The sequence below is a fragment of the Orcinus orca genome, chromosome X (assembly GCF_937001465.1).
Source record: "Orcinus orca chromosome X, mOrcOrc1.1, whole genome shotgun sequence".
Taxonomy (NCBI): Eukaryota; Metazoa; Chordata; class Mammalia; order Artiodactyla; family Delphinidae; genus Orcinus; species Orcinus orca.
This window is the reverse complement of record NC_064580.1, coordinates 97,855,416-97,872,245: the sequence shown is the minus strand read 5'-3', so window position 1 is coordinate 97,872,245 and position 16,830 is coordinate 97,855,416. Positions and strand designations below refer to the sequence as shown.

At 39.9% G+C, this 16,830-nt stretch overlaps 1 pseudogene; it reads left to right on the top strand.

Annotated features, from left to right (window-relative positions):
• The first annotated feature begins 398 nt into the window (after positions 1-398).
• LOC117197306 (OCIA domain-containing protein 1-like) lies at positions 399-1,517 on the top strand (annotated as a pseudogene).
• Positions 1,518-16,830: the final 15,313 nt, after the last annotated feature.

The window sequence follows — 16,830 nt, the reverse complement described above, 5'->3', positions numbered from 1 at the left end:
GAAAGAAAATGCAAGAAAACAATCCCATTTACAATCCCATCAAAAAGAATAAAATACCTAGCAATAAACTTAGCCAAGGAGGTAAAAGACCTATACTTCAAAAACTATAAGACATTGATGAAGGAAATGGAAGATGATACATATAAATGGAAGGATATCCCATGTTCATGGATTGGAAGAATTAATATTGTTAATACTATCCAAAGCGATTTCCTCCCATACATCACCAGTGCTTCTGGGTCATGGTCATTTTGAGCCTGTATCTGGGTGACTTCTAGGCGGTTGTGTCATTGACTGCTCCCCACCCCCCAACTCCGCTGTGGTCCTGCGTGTCTCCTGCCCTCCCATCCCCACTGAGCCCTCTCGGGTCCCCTCTGGGCCTTCTGCCCCTGGTCACTAAGGTTTGCTGTGCTCTCACCCACTGGTGTCATTTGGAGGAAAGATGAATGGGAGGGCTGATTTTCAAGAGACAAATGCAGAAGTTCCAAGACCAATTCCCCACATAAGGGCTGATTACATTCCAACAGAGGAAGAAAGAAGAGTCTTTGCAGAAGGCAATGATGAAAGCTTCTGGTCCAGATGAATCCTTTCAGGTCATCCCAAATATGGTTCCATCCCTAAACATATTTGCTTGCATCATGGGATACTTTGCTGGAAAGCTTTCCTATGTGAAAACTTGCCAAGAGAAGTTAAAGAATCTTGAGAATTCCCCTCTTGGAGAAGCTTTATGATCAGGACAGGCATGACGATCTCCACCAACTGGGCACTATTCTCAGAAGTCAAAATATGACTCAAACATGAGGGGTCATTTATCTTTTGTGACAACGCCAGCAGCAGACAACATAGAAAAAGAGATGCTTCCTCATTATGAGCCAACTCCATTCAGTGCTTCTATGAATGAATCTACTCCCACTGGTATTACTGATCATATTGCCCAAGTCAAAGTAAACAAATATGGAGATACCTGGGATGAGTGAAAAATTGCATCATTGGACCTACTGAAGAAGTTTCAATATCCAGCGTCATCTAGGTGGTCATGAACATCTGCATGCTTTGAGCTCAGCAGCAGTCTTCATAAACACATTTAAAACTAGAACCTGGGTTTTTGTGGTTTGGCTTATGAAGATGATGTTGTAAAAACTTAAATGTTAATGTAATATTGTGTGAATATATTCATTTGGGGGAACTCTCTGAATGATGGTAGTATACCATGATTGTACACAGTTTGTGAAATTGTTTTAAGTTACAGGGCAAGGATACTGTTATAAAACTATCAAGTGAGTGCAATGCTCTAGAATCACTGTATCTGGAAATAAATGATACCTGCATGTTGAATTGGGGTGGGCGGGTGTAGCAATCATAATTTTAAGTCTTAAACTTTATATCAAAAATTATTAAAAAGTCTTTCTCCAGTGTTTGCTGTATTCTCTTAATGTTTACGGTAAATAAAATATAAAGGAACATGCATTAAAAAATACTATCCAAAGCAATCTACAAAGTTAATGCAATCCCTAACAAAATACCCATGACATTTTTCACAGAACTAGAACAAATAATCCTAAAATTTGTATGAAACCACAGAAGACTGAAAATAGCCAAAGCAATCTTGAGAAAAAAAAGAACAAAGCTGGAGATATCATGCTCCCTGACTTCAAGCTATACTACAAAGCCACAGTAATCAAAACAGTGTGGAACTGACACAAAAACAGACATAGATCAAGGAAACAAAATAGAGAGCTCAGAAATAACCCCCCTCACATATTATCAATTAATCTATGACAAAGGATGCAAAAATATACAATTGGGGAAAAGACAGTCTCTTCAATATGTACTGTTGAGAAAACTGGACAGCTACATATAATAGAATGAAATTAGAACATTTTCTCATACCATATACAAAAATAAACTCAAAATGCATTAAAGACCTAAATGTAAGACTGGAAACCATAAAATTCCTTGAATAAAACACAGGCAGTACACTCTTTGACATGTCTTATCGATATTTTTTGGATCTATTGCTTCAGGCAAAGGAAACAAAAGCAAAAATAAACAAATGGGACCTAATTATATTTAAAAGCATTGCACAGTGAAGGAAACCATCAAAAAAATAAAATGACAACCTACTAAACAAGAGAAGTTATTTCCCAATGATTTATCTGATAAAGAGTTAATATCCAAAATATATAAAGAGCACATACAACTCAATATAAAAAAACCAAACAATGCGATTAAAAAATGGACAAAAGACCTGAATAGACATTTTTTCCAAAGAAGACATACAGATAGCTAACAGGCACATGAAAAGATGCTCAACATCACTAATCATCAGGGAAAGGCAAATCAAAACCTCAATGAAATATCACCTCACACCTTTCAGAATGGCTATTATCAAAAAGAAAATAAATATAATAAATATTAGTGAGAAAGTAGAGAAAGGGAAAATTTAGTTCACTGCTGGGGGAATGTAAATTGGTACAGCCACTGTGGAAAACAGTATAAAGTTTCCTCAAGAAATTAAAAATAAAACTACAATATGATCCAGCAATTCCACTCCTGGGTATGTATCTGAAGAAAATGAAAACACTAATACAAAAAGATACATGCAATGCAATGTTCATAGCAGAATTATTTATAATAGCTAAGATGTGGAAGCAACCTAAGTGTCTATCAATAGGTGTATGGATAAAGAAGATGTGATTGATATATGATAAATACATACACACAAACATACAATGGAATATTACTCAGCCATAAAAAAGAATGAAAATTTGCCATTTCCAACATGTATGTACCTGTATCATGCTTAGTGAAGTAAGTCAGACAGAGAAAGACAAATATTGTGTTTCACTTACATGTGGAATCTAAAAAATAAAACAAATGAATATAACAAAACAGAAACAGACTCATAGATACAGAGAACAAACTAGTGGTTACCAGTGGGAGGGTGGTGAGGGGAGGGTCATGATAGGGGAAGGGGATTATGAGGTACAAACTACTAGGTATAAAATAAATAAGATACAAGGATATAATATACAGCAAAGGGGATATAGCCAATATTCTATAATAACTTTAAATAGAATATAATCTATAAAAATAATGAACTACTGTGTTGTATACCTGAAACTAATATAACATTGTAAATCAACTATACTTCAATAAAAACTGCAAAAAATGCAAATTAAAAACATATTGTACTACTTCATGGATAAAGTAAGTATCTTGCAGCAATACAATTCCATTTATACCTTGGCCCTGTTTTGTGCTATTATTATCATATGTTACATAGTACTGTCATTACTGATACATGTTATAACCCTTCACAATAAATTGTTTGTTTTAATTATCAAAAATGAATAAATAAATAAACCATCTATGGCCAACTGATTTTTGACATGATGTCAAGACCATTCAATGGAAAAAGAATAGTCTCTTCGACAAATGGTGCTGGGACAGCTAGATATCCACATGCAAAAGAATGAAACTGGATCCTTATTTCACACCATATATAGAAATTAACTCAACATAGATCAACAATCTAAATATAAGAGCTAAAACCATAAAAATTCATAGAAGAAATAATATGGGTAGATCTTCATGACCTTGACTTTCACAAAGATTTTTAGATATTATACAAAAAATATAAGCAACAAAAGAAAAAATGGATAAACTGGATTTCATCAAAATTAAAGACTTATGTCATCAAAGGCCATTATCAAAAAGTGGACAAGATAACCTACAAAATTAGAGAAAGTGTTTGCAAATCATATACCAAATAAGGGTTTGTATCCAGAATATATAGAGAACTATTGCAAGTCAACAAGAAAAAGATAAAAACCCAATTTAAAATGAGCAAAGGACTTGAATATACATTTCTCCAAAGAAGATAAACAAACGGACAACAAGCACATGAAAAGATGCTTAACATCATTAGTCATTAGGGAAACGAAATTCAAAACCACAATAAGGAACTTCACAGCCATTAGGATACCTCATAATATAAAAAGGAGAATCAGAAGTGTTGGCAAATGTGGAGAAATTGGAACTCTTGTACACTGTTGATGAGAATGTAAAATGTTTCAGCCATTTTGGAAAATAGTTTGGTGTTTCCTCTAAAAGTTAAACAGAGAACAGAATGGCAATATAAACCTACATTCCATCCTTAGGTATATACCTAAAATAATCGAAAACAGGTCCCAAAGCAAGTATATGTACACACATGTTCATAACAGCACTAGTCACAACAGTCAAAAGGTGTTAACAGCCCAAATGTCCACCAACGGAATTTATGGATAAAGAAATTGTGGTATATACATACAATGGAATATCACTTGTCCATAGAAAAGCAATGAAGTACTAATAAATGCTACAGTGTGGATGAACCTTGAAAACATTATGCTATGTGAAAGAAGCCAGACAAAAATAAGGTCACATATTTTATGATTCCATTTGTATGGAATATCCAGAATACGTAAATCCATTGAGACAGAACGCAGACTGGTATTTGCCAGGGGCTGGGGTGGAGGTGGCAGCGTGCAAATGACGAGAAATTGCTTTACGGATTAGGGGTTTTACTCTGTAGTGATGGAAATGTTTCAGAACTAGGTAGAAGTGTTAGTTGCCCAACATTGAGAATGTGTTAAATGCCACTGAATTGTTCACATTAAAATGGTTAATTTTATGTTATGTGAATTGTACCTCAATAAATTATTTTTTTAAAACTTTGCTGGTGCCCAGTATGTGTTTTAAATGTTAATCTTCTAAATAGTTTAACCCTATTAACATAATTAAGAATATACAAGCTTCAGAAAACTGAAAACAAAATTAGTCAATTAGCAGATGCAGGAATTGGAAACAGGAGGTTAGAGGAAATGCTTGTAGTTAAAATGACAATAAAAACGCCATCGACTTTTTGTAGCCAAGATGACACACCCAGGTGCCTGTCCTTGACTTGACTAGAGGCAGGAGAGGTATATCCAGACCTTTCATTCAGGGCAGGGGCAGGAAGAAACAGGAAATAATCCTTCAAGTCCATGTCAGGAAGCTGTGCTTTCTGCATTTTTTTCTTTCTGAAAAAGGTGGTAGATTGTGTTCATTCGACTGCAGGGAAAACTTCAGAGATGGGGAGCCAGGACTGAGAGATAATTGAGCAAGACTGAGATTTCTCAGCTTGCCTAGATACTTGTAGAAGGCAATAACTGTGTTTTAAATGAAGGTTGAGTATTATAGTAGAATAGACCTTGGACTTTATTTATTTATTTAGCTGCACTGGGTCTTTGTTGCTGTACGTGGGCTTTCTCTAGTTGCAGCGAGTGGGGGCTACTCTTCGTTGCGGTGTGCGGGCTTCTTATTTGTGGTGGCTTCTCTTGTTGCAGAGCACAGGCTCTAGGCACACAAGCTTCAGTAGTTATGGCACATGGGCTCAGTAGTTGCGGTGCACAGGCTCTAGGGCTTGTGGGCTTCAGTAGTTGTGGCACACGGGCTTTGTTGCTCCGCAGCATGTGGGATCTTCCCGGACCAGGGCTTGAACCCGTGTCCCCTGCATGGGCAGGCGGATTCTTAACCACTGTGCCACCAGGGAAGTCCAAGACCTTGGATTTTAGAGTGAAATAGACCTGAGTTCAAATCCCAACTCTGCCCCTTAATAGCCATGTGACCTCATGTTATTTACTTAGCCATTTCAAACCACGGTTTTCCTTTCTCTTAAATGTGAATATATAACTCTGAAAGATTATTGTGAAGATTAAGTGAGGTAGATACAAAGTACCCAGCACATGCCAGCACACAGTAGATAGTTGATGCTAGTTATTTTTTTTCAATCAAATTACAGATGACTTCTCCCTCCCACTTCACTCCCCCTCCAGAAAAAGTAATTAGAGTTGGTTGATGAAGAAGGATAATAAACCAAACCTTCAATTACAAAAGATACCAAAACAACTATATCAGGTGATGAAGACGAGTATTCAAAGCAATGCTTTTTCACCTGGTAAAACATCCTGCATGAGGAGGGATAAAAGCTTATTCCTCGCAGAGAGATCAGCAGAATGACAGAAAGGATGCTGAACAATTTCATCCCAGAATCCTTGCCCTTTCTATTGGCCCCATAAGAAACCAAAGGTATCCACATCCCATGAGCAAAAGGAAGCTCAGCTGGGGAATGAATAACAATGAAATCATTTGAACAAGAAGAGTAATGGTTTTCTTATCCTCCTCAGGAGGTTCTAGGGTTCAGAATGCTATAGTGACTAATAAGAATGTGGGTATAGGGCTTCCCTGGTGGCGCAGTGGTTGAGAGTCCGCCTGCCAATGCAGGGGACACGGGTTCGTTCCCCGGTCCGGGAAGATCCCACATGCCGCGGAGCGGCTGGGCCCGTGAGCCATGGCCGCTGAGCCTGCGTGTCTGGAGCCTGTGCTCCGCAATGGGAGAGGCCACAACAGTGAGAGGCCCGCGTACCGCAAAAAAAAAAAAAACAGAATGTGGGTATAGATCCATACAGATGTTTGTTCAATGCCCAGATCTCACTAGCTATGGACCTTAGGCAAGTCACTTTCCTTCTGAGAATTGGAATTCTCACTTATAATATAATAAGTATAATAATACTTACCTTGTAGGGTTGTTATGTGTATTATGCAAGATAAATACATGTAAAGTGCTTAGCACAATGCCAAGCACATAGTCAACAACTCATAAATGTTCATTCCCTCCCTCTTCCTATTACATAAAATTCTACCCTATTTTACAGAAAGGGACTCCTTTTAAAGATGAGACTGTCATGAAAATGAATCATTATTCTACATTTCTTTTCATTCAAATTACCATTTAAGGGTCCCCTACATTACATTATGTAGGCTCCTATCAATATGGCTCAATTTAAAAGTTGAAAGATAAGAGGCTTTTGTCAGTGGAAAATACAACAAATTAAAAGTTAGAAACACTGAGTTTAGCCCTAGCTTTTCTGCTAACTGGCACACCATCTTTCTGGGCCTGTTCCCATATAGTGAATGGAGGAGTGTGGGCTCGACTATCCCTTCCAGTTTTAAACTTACATGAAACTAATCACTAAAGCTGAAGGACAAGTCACAGCCTTTGCTAGTAAGAAGAGTCATGGACATTAGGCTATTTGAGAGACTTCAAGAGGTCAACTAGTTTATTTAATGTTACAATGACTTAAGCCCAGCACCTAGGATGGAGATTCTATATAATTCCTTGTTGGCATTTTCTTAAATATTTATTTATTTATTTAGGCTGCGCTGGGTCTTAGTTGTGGCATGCAAGACCTTCGTTGCCGTGTGCAGGATCTTCCTTGCTGCATGCGGGCTCTTTAGTTGCAGCATGCAGGAACTTTAGTTACAGCATGCATGTGGGATATAGTTCCCTGACCAGGGATCGAACCTGGGCCCCCTGCATTGGGAGCACGGAGTCTTAGCCACTGGACCACCAGGGAAGTCCCCCTTGTTGGCATTTTCTAAGGTTTATTCTCTCTGAGAGTAAGCCTCTGATTTTATATGCATAGAATAATTAGACTATGCAAATAACATGAGTATATAGTAGTCACTATATTGATACAATGAATCAACCTATATTCAGAGATACGATGATGAATTCTTTGGTATGGAATATTTTTAAAGTAATCATAAAAGGGGACCTAGAAAATAGAATTTTGTTATTTGGTCTGAAATAGTCTACTTTCAGGGCTGAGGGCATTTTCTCCTATTTTCAAAGCAACTTAGTTAAGCTTTGATCCCTTTGCTTTGAAAGATGAAACATAACAAAAAACTTCACATATGTGTATACGTGTGGCACATACACATACATACACTCCTCTTCTCCTAAAGGAAATAAGATCTATCTATCTCTCAAATTACATCAGTTAGATGTGAGTCCAAGGAGCCTTGAATTGTCTTTACCTAGTAAATCAAGCAATCTATGAATACTACCACGGGTAGAGCTTCTAGGAGGCCAAAACTTAGGGAAGGTTATTTAAAGGGCAGATTCAAAGTCTCAAGGTTAAGGACAGAGTGTGGTAGCTTACTGAGTCCATCTCCCTAGTCCAAGAAATAGGCAAAAACTTCTTCAGACTACTGAACAAAAGACCAAATGCCTCCAGGGGAGTTCATGCTCCTCTTTGGCCTACATATCTTAATGTAGCACCTTCTCTCCACAGACAATGTGAAATCTAGAGACCCAATGACGTACATGATCACTGCCCTCAAGATGCTTGCAGTCCAGCCAAGACTCCACATGTGCACATAGAAACATACACTACAGAGGCTGGAAAGGTTCTTTAGCGATCATACAGTTCAGTGGTTTTCACACTCTTTCATAGAGCTTTCAAGGGTTCCACAGAAGGGCCTCAAACTGACATTAAGAAGGACCATAGGGGGATTTTTTGCACTCAGAAGGCTCTAGATCCACAGGCTTATTTTTTTGAAAGAAACTCCCTTTTTTGTCTCAATGTTGTATATTGGAGTTCTACAGATTTTATTAGTAGAAAGGGTTTCATAAGTAAAAGAAAGACTGAAACCCACAGCTCGGATCCAAATTTTTCATTTCAAAGATGAAGAAATGGAGGTCCAGATGCATCCAGCAATCCGTCCAAGGTTTTGCTGCAAGTGTTTAGCCAAGTCATGAAGTACTGAAGAGAGGAGAATACATTTTGCCTTGCGGTATTTCTGCTGTTGCTAAATGCCAAATAAGTGCTGGAGAAAAATTAGGTGGGTGGGCACAATCACAGGGGCCTGTGGTACATATGGGGCTGCTTCCTAGGGGAGGTTGGACTTAAACTGGGTTATGGCCTTTGGGGAGGGTTTCATGAGTTGGAAGGAGGAGGGCGTCCTGGCAGAGGTACAGTCGTGAGTAAAGGTGCAGGGACACGGATGCATAAGAATGTTTTTCCAGCCATTCCTTGTGGACCTATGTCTCCTACTCAGAAAACTTTTTTATTCCTATTCTGACAGAATCTTTTCCTATTGACCCTTTCATACTGGCATCAGTACTGGAGGATTCCGCTTTGATATGAGCCCTAATAAGCTGCCGTTTCGACAATTGGCACGATCAGCTAATTCTTGCTTTTATCTCCAACAGCAAGCTTGGAAATAAAATATCAAATCTTATCCCATATACTGATATACCATAATTTACAGGGCTTTTTGATTACGTGTGGCTAGACTTTTTTTCATAATATCTGGGTACCCATTTCCTGCACATAATTCTGTTGAATTGTCATGGTCACAAAAACCATTCTTCCTAGGAGACATTGTATCTCTATTTCTATTTAAAGGACACAAAACAAAGCAAGGGATTCACGTTGCCTTTGGTATAATTAGCATCAGAAAAGATTATAACAAATTGTTCTTGGTTAAAAGTAAAAAAATATATTGGGAGTTGATATTATTGCTCAGTAACAATGATTGAGTTGCTTGACTTTTTATAGCATAACCATGGCATCGGTATGCACTGAGCATTCATTAGAACAACCTATGGTATAGGTGTAGGGTGCGTGTTCATTACAACAGTTTATCTCACTATAAAATGGGAGTAATACAAGGGAGATGACGTATTGAAAGTCATGCCACAAATAAATTATTTGAATCAGGATTACAACTTTGGTCTCTTAATTCTTAATAAGGCTTCCTTTCTCCAAAATCACCCTGATTTGAAATATTTTCTCAAGTATGATAAGACTGCTTGAAATTTTCTTCCATCTTTTCTCTTGTTCTTCATGGAGCAGCCAATGTGGAAGGGCAGATATATTAGTCAGGGTTCTCCAGAGAAAGAAACACAGTAAGATAATTAAGGGGTGTGTGTGTGTGTGTGTGTGTGTGTGTGTGTGTGTGTGTGTGTGTGTGTGTGTGTGTGTGTGTGTGTGTGTGTGTGTGTGTGTGTGTGTGTAGAGGGGGAGAGGGAGAGAGGGGGAGAGGGAGAGAGGGGGAGAGGGGGAGAGGGGGAGGGGAGGGGGAGAGGAGAGGAGAGGGAGAGGGAGAGGGAGAGGGAGAGGGAGGAGTGGGGGGGGGGGGGAGAGAGAGAGAGAGAGAGAGAGAGAGAGAGAGAGAGAGAGAGAGAGAGAGAGAGAGAGACGGGAGAGAGACGGGAGAGAGACGGGAGAGAGACGGGAGAGAGACGGGAGAGAGACGGGAGAGAGACGGGAGAGAGACGGGAGAGAGACGGGAGAGAGAGGGAGGTTATGAGAAATTGGGTCACATAATTATAGAGCCTGAGAAGTTCCAACATCTGCAGGATGGGTCAGCAAGGTGGAAACCTAGGAAAGCCAGTGGTATAGTTCCAATCCAAGTCCAGAGGCCTGAGAACCAGAAGAGCCAATGTTTAAGTTCTGGTCCAAAAGCTGGGCAGTCTTGAGACACAAGAAGAGCCAACGTTTCAGTTTAAGTCTAAAGGCAGGTAAAGGCCTACGTCCTGCTCAAGTAGTTGGGCAGGAGGGGTTCTCTCCTCCTCAGGGGAGGGTCAGCCTTTTTATTCTGTTCAGGCCTTCAACGGATTGGATGAGGGCCACTCACATTAGGGAAGACAATCTGCTTTACTCAGTCTACCGATTCAAATGTTAATCTCATTCAAAAATACCCCTACGGATACACTCAGAATAATATTTGACCAAATACCTGGGCACCCGTGGTCCAGTCAAGTTGACACAAAATTAACCATCACAGCAGGGATGGGGGAAACTCTTACCTCATCTGGGGAAATAGGACTTGGGGATTCATCAGTTCCTTTCTGCTCAGAGATGGACCAGCATCTCCAATAAAGTAGGGTTCATTTTTTTAAGAACTTCTAGATTGAATGACGTTTCCGAGACCAGAATTCCTATGGAAGAGATTTCTAGAGATTGAGGAAACCATGTCCCTAGGTCTTTAAATAGGGGGAAGATGTCAAATCACTAGTTGAAACTGCCCTCACTCCCTTTGCAAATTATCTTTTATTCGGACTGGTCCTACCTTGCATTTTCCCCTCTGTTGGAGCTTAGGCAGGGTTTGGAGTATCAAGGGTTATCAGGCAAAGGAGCCATGATCTACAGAAAAACATGGAACTATAGCTGTAGATTAAGGTAGATTGTAGAACCAAAATATAGGGACACGTCAAGAAAATAGTCCACTTCCAGGGAGTTTACGGAAACTGAAGGTCAGAATAAAATAACAGATCGGAGCCAGGAAAGTAATCAACAGAAGATTCCAGAAGCTAGATGGCAAGGCAAGTCCAAGGAAGGGGTCAGAATAGGAGAGGCTGACACAAGGATCCAGAGACAAGAAGAAACCAGACAACTTCTGTCTCTGACAGGAAACCTTTTAGACTTTTTCACAGGAGCCTAGGACCTGCTCACCAGGATCTGGCCGTTCTAGTACCAATATGGCCATATGTCACAGAATCAGGATCCTTGTCAGAAGCGCCTGCCAAGGACTGTGAGAAACCCACCAGAGGCTGGAGGTTGGGAACAGATTTCAGGGACAGGTAGGAGAACTGCAAAGACAAGGCCAAGAAGAAAGAAGATAGTAAAGAATTTTTAAGTATCTAAGTCCTGTTTGTAACAAATCTTCCTCAGCCCCCAAGGATGGGTTTCATGGAGGGCTTCACTGTGTTGAAATCAGACTACACAAATGGTAGAAAATGCTAGTCTTGCTGTTGGTAAATTTCATCGTTAATGTTGCTCCAGTGAAATATTACTTCCAGTAAATCCCATGGCAATTAGCACTTTTTTCTCTTTTCCTGAAAACTTGAGCCAAGTTGGAAAGCCTTACCAACCTAATTTCTTTTTGTGGTTATAATTTTGGGACTACCATAAACTTCTCTTTCTCTCATCTCCATGCCTTTTCTAGATTCCACAGTCCCACTCCATGACAATTACAATACAAAGTAATATATAGGTATTGGTTACAATGTCCTATCTTGAATGATGAATGAGAGTACTTATTCATTCATTCAACACATGTATTGAGTTCCTACTACGTGCCAGGTATTTTTCTATGCACTAGATATACAGCAGTGAGAAAACCACACAAAAATCCCCTTTCTCATAAAGCTTGTTTTCTGTGAGATTCCTAACGTGCTTTTGGGAGAGCCTGGTAAGTAGGACTTTCGATCCTTCCTCATACACACATGAAGAATCAGCTTTTCACTGTAACCAGAAGTTCTTTCTTCTCTGCCTGCACTTTAATGGTTTAATGGAGCATCTGAGTCCTAGAAAATTATTTCTATTCTCCATCAAATATGACCGAGGATTGGGATAAATGGAAATCTGAGTGTGGCTTAGAACATCCAATTCTTACAGTATAAATACAGTATCTTCCCTCACTAATTCCTTGGACTTCTATCTACTCCAAAATGTACACCTAAGCTCTATTCATCAAGCTCCTGGGCCTCGTGAAGCCAGACCCCTGAGGGCCATCATTCAGAATCTACAAATATTTATTGAATAGCCATTAAGTTCCAGGCATGCTCACATAATTATTTCACTTATTCCTCACAACAACCCTATGGGAGATGCAGAATAGGTATTCCTAACCTTCGTAGACTTCAGTTTTCCCAGCAAGATGTGTCAATGACTTACGCAAGGTCAATAAGCTAGTAAGTAGTTCTTTAAACTATGAAAATCATTCTTTTGACTCCATGGCCCTTGTCCCCTAGTGTCCTTATGGGGGACTCTTTTTCTTTATTAATCATCCTATGTGCATGAAACATGGTCACAAGCACAGCATATGCAGTAGCCTTGGTCCTTGGAGCAGGTATATTCAATCACCTTGACTGTTCAGTAGCTCATATTCCCTTTAGATTCCACATCTGCATGGAGGCACCAAGAGGGGACAGGAGGATAGTGGTGGTAGTGAAAGATTCATTCAATAGCATATGACTGAGAGTCTGCACTTCTATCCCTACTCAGTTTGGAATTGGGAACCCTGAGGTCTGGGCAGTTTCACAGTAGAGATGAATGCAAAAACATTAATGCAAAAAAAGATGAATGCAAAAATTCATTCATATCTGTATGAGTGGTGACATTTATGAATATTCTACTTTACCATTGGTTGGTGGAGAACCTTCAGTTTTGACTTGGCTACAAGGAGTTAATTAGATAGAAGCACCTATACTGATCACCTGGAGGTTTTTCGGTATTGTTTTTTGTTTTCTTCTTATTGTTTTTTACCTGCCTATCACATTTACTGTGCGGTTGGCACAGCGGACACCCTTTAATACTGCAGATCCAAAGGGTTTCTTGGATTCACCAAGTCAGTTCTCATTTATATGTAAGGATGGGACAGACAGCAGAACAAGAGAAAGCGAGACGTGACATAATTCCCCACAGACCATTAGAATCAATACTTTGTTTCTAGCCCAGCTCCTACTAGTCCTTTCCTTAAAGCTTCAAACAAAAAGAAAGTAAACTGATTTTCTGCCAGTTCCTTCTATCCTCTTGTGACCCTGTGGTGGAGATGGTAATAGGGAGGATAAAGACTGCGAAGACCTGAAGCCAATGGAAGTCATCAAGCAAGTAGCCCAAAGCATCAGGCAACTAGATAAACATCCCCTGGAGAGTTGAGAATTGACTGCTGTTACGAGTGGGAAAAGTCAGCTGCAGTCAGGTTACTGATTATTTTGCAGTAGAAAAATTATCCTCAGTGCCTGAACCCCTGGAAACATGAACAATGAGAAGGAAACATTTTCAATAAATAACCTAAGCTGATTTGACAGGGATCTGAATCGGGCTCCAGCCCAAATCCAAAGGTAAGAAATAAAGGAGGCAGCTGTACCTTTAAATTCAGTCCTTGACAAAGTCCCAAGAGACTCCATTTTTATTTTTTTCTGCCTCTGCAAAAATAATACTTGCTCATCTCATCACATTGATAGTGTACTGTCAGCACTGGAGCAACAAATTGTATGTGTGAATTTTTAAAATTTGGGCCTAAGAATGTCACTCAGGTGATGTTCCTTTGAGATCCCAGGAGTTTTACATTCCCTTCTGTGTTCCTTATCAGATCCTTTGGCTGGGGGCAGGGGAAGGAGCTGAACAGAGGACTTTGAGGCTCAAAGGTTATTTCCATCCGAAGCTGTCAAGACTGTTTGCCCTCAATGGCCCAGAGCCTCTACATCCCTCCCCTTAAAAGTCTGCTCTCAAATAATTCCATCACTGTACTTTGTCCTGAATGAGAAAGTCACTTCTTTGCCCAAATTCCTCATCTCTTAAACAATTGGTTTAAAGAAAAATATACATCTGAAAATCAGGAAATTTAGCACAATTCATAACATTAACAACCAGTACATTCAGTGTTAGATATGAATGAGAGGAGGACTGCAATGAGAAAGTCACTTCTTTGCCCAAATTCCTCATCTCTTAAACAACTGGTTTAAAGAAAAATATACATCTGAAAATCAGGAAATTTAGCACAATTCATAACATTAACAACCAGTACATTCAGTGTTAGATATGAATGAGAGGAGGACTGCATTGTTAAATACAAAGTAAACTTATTTATCTAAAACCCAAAAAATACAAGTGTTTTTAGGCTGTCAGTTGTTTCAGAATACAGGTAATCACGGGAAAAGGGAGAAAGTTAGTTTGGAGGAGAGGTTTTAATCTTACCGGATTTCAAATGTTCCATCTGCCAGCCCTTCCGACAGTCAACAGATTTTACGGAGGGGACATGAGGTAGCTGCAGTGACCGCTCCCAAAAGGCTTCCACTCTCTGGGCCTCTGTATCCTCAACTGTAAAACAGGAGGGTTATTTTATATTATCTTCAACACGCCTTCCAGTGCCGACATTTCCTGATTTCAGAGTCCCTTCCACAGGTCCTGTGGCCACTTCCTAAATAGGCCTTCTCCAGCTCTAAAGGCATTGGCTTCTTCTGTAAACTCAAAGTTTCTGCTCACAATTTTATTCTCACTGAAGCAGCGGAGGATCTTGTCTGAGGTCTTGCGGTAGGCAGAATTCTAAGATGGGCTCCCAAGATTCCCCACTGGTGCATACACACCTTCCCCCAATTATTCAATAAAACACTAATCTATCAGTAGGTACTGCTGTGAAGGTATTGCAGATGTAATTAAGGTCCCAAATCAGCTGACCTTAAGATAGGATGATTATCTGGGTAGTGCTGACTTAATTGCATGAGCCCTTTAAAAGCAGCCTTTTCTCTGGCTGATGAGAAAGAAGAGAGATATGCTCCAGCTGGCTTGGAAGAAAGCAAACATTCATCTTGTGAACTGCCTTTGGGGGCTACATGGCAAAGAACTGTGGGCAGCCTCTAGGAACGGAGAGCAGCCCCCAACCAGCAACACCCAGAAGAAAACCAAATTCTTCCAACAACCTGAATGGAATTACAAGAGGCCCTTAGCCCAGATGAGAAATGGCAGCCCTGACTGGATACCTTGATTTCAGTGCAGTGAGACCCTGAGCAGAGGATCCAAGCATGCTATGCCCAGGCTTTTGGCCCACAAAAACTGTTGCCTAATAAGCTTATGTTGTTTTAAGCCATTAAGTTCGTAGTAAGTTTTAATACAGCAGTACAACACTAATACAAGTTCTTTTAGCCATATAGTCTTGGCTCCTGTTGACCTCTCCATTAATTTTTTTGCTTTAAATTTCCCTTAGCTTGTGAATTATTTCCTCTTCTTCACATCTCTTTCTCTGAACAGACGTGAGCAGGATTTACAGATAATAAATCTGTAAGTGGAACAACATTACATCACTTAGCCACAGCTACAACTTCCTGTCATCAGTGAAATTAAAGACATGAAATCCAGTAATGTGAATTAAATACCTGGTCATCCGGAGGAATGGAAAAATAAATCCAAGATGATTCCACGCATCTAGCTAAAGTTCCGGGGTTCAATGCAAATCCAGATACAAGATCAATTCCTTCATTTGGTTATTTAGAAATATCTAGGGAGCACTACTCTGTGGCAGGCAATGGGGATTCCATGATAAGCAAGACAGACAAGGCATCTGCCCTCATGGACCTGACAGTCCAGTGCAGGGTGGTCCAACAGAAGTATTATGTGAGCCACATTTGTCATCTTAAATTTTCTAGTATCCACCTTTAGAAAAGCAGATAAAAAACAGATGAAATTAATTTTAATATATTTTATTTGACCCAAGGTATCCAAAATATGATTTCCACATGTAATCAATATACAGAATTATTAATGTTTGTATTTTACACTTACAACATATCTCATTCCAGACTAGCCACATTTCAAGTGCTCAGTAAGCACATGTGGCTCATGGCTACTGGACTGGACAGCACATCTACTTGATACTATGATGCACAGTGATAACTTGTTAGGCTGTGGAAACGTGAAGGCAAGGCATTGAACTTAGATTGGGAAAGGGAGAAAACAAGGGAGACAGTCATGTTAACCGGGTGAATGGTGGGTACAAGGGTGTTCCAGGATGAGGGGCTAGCATAAGCAAAGAACAGGCAGTGTGAGAAGAATGAGTTTGCTCAAAGGCCAGAGAGAGGAAAGTGAACCATTCCCAGAGAACTGCAGGTATTTCAGACACTGCTGGAGTGTGGACAGGGAAGGAAGAAGAAAGGCCCATGGAATTAGGCTCACTGTCTACTGATCCACTCTGTCAGCTCTGCCTCTTCCTACTTAGGGTCACTCATAAGCAAATCCTGCCCAGTCCTTTCTCTGCTTGGAATTGTTACTCTCTAAACCCCTTTTCCCAAGAGTATCTTACACGTCAGACCCTGTTAAATAGTCAGCTTCATTTGGCCATAGTGTTAATAGCAATCACCCAAGGAAAAGTCTATCCTGGGGGGCCAAAATACTGGTTTTACAGTGCCCCAGACATTTAGGTCATGTTGCCAACCGCTGTGGGCTTCTCTGCTTG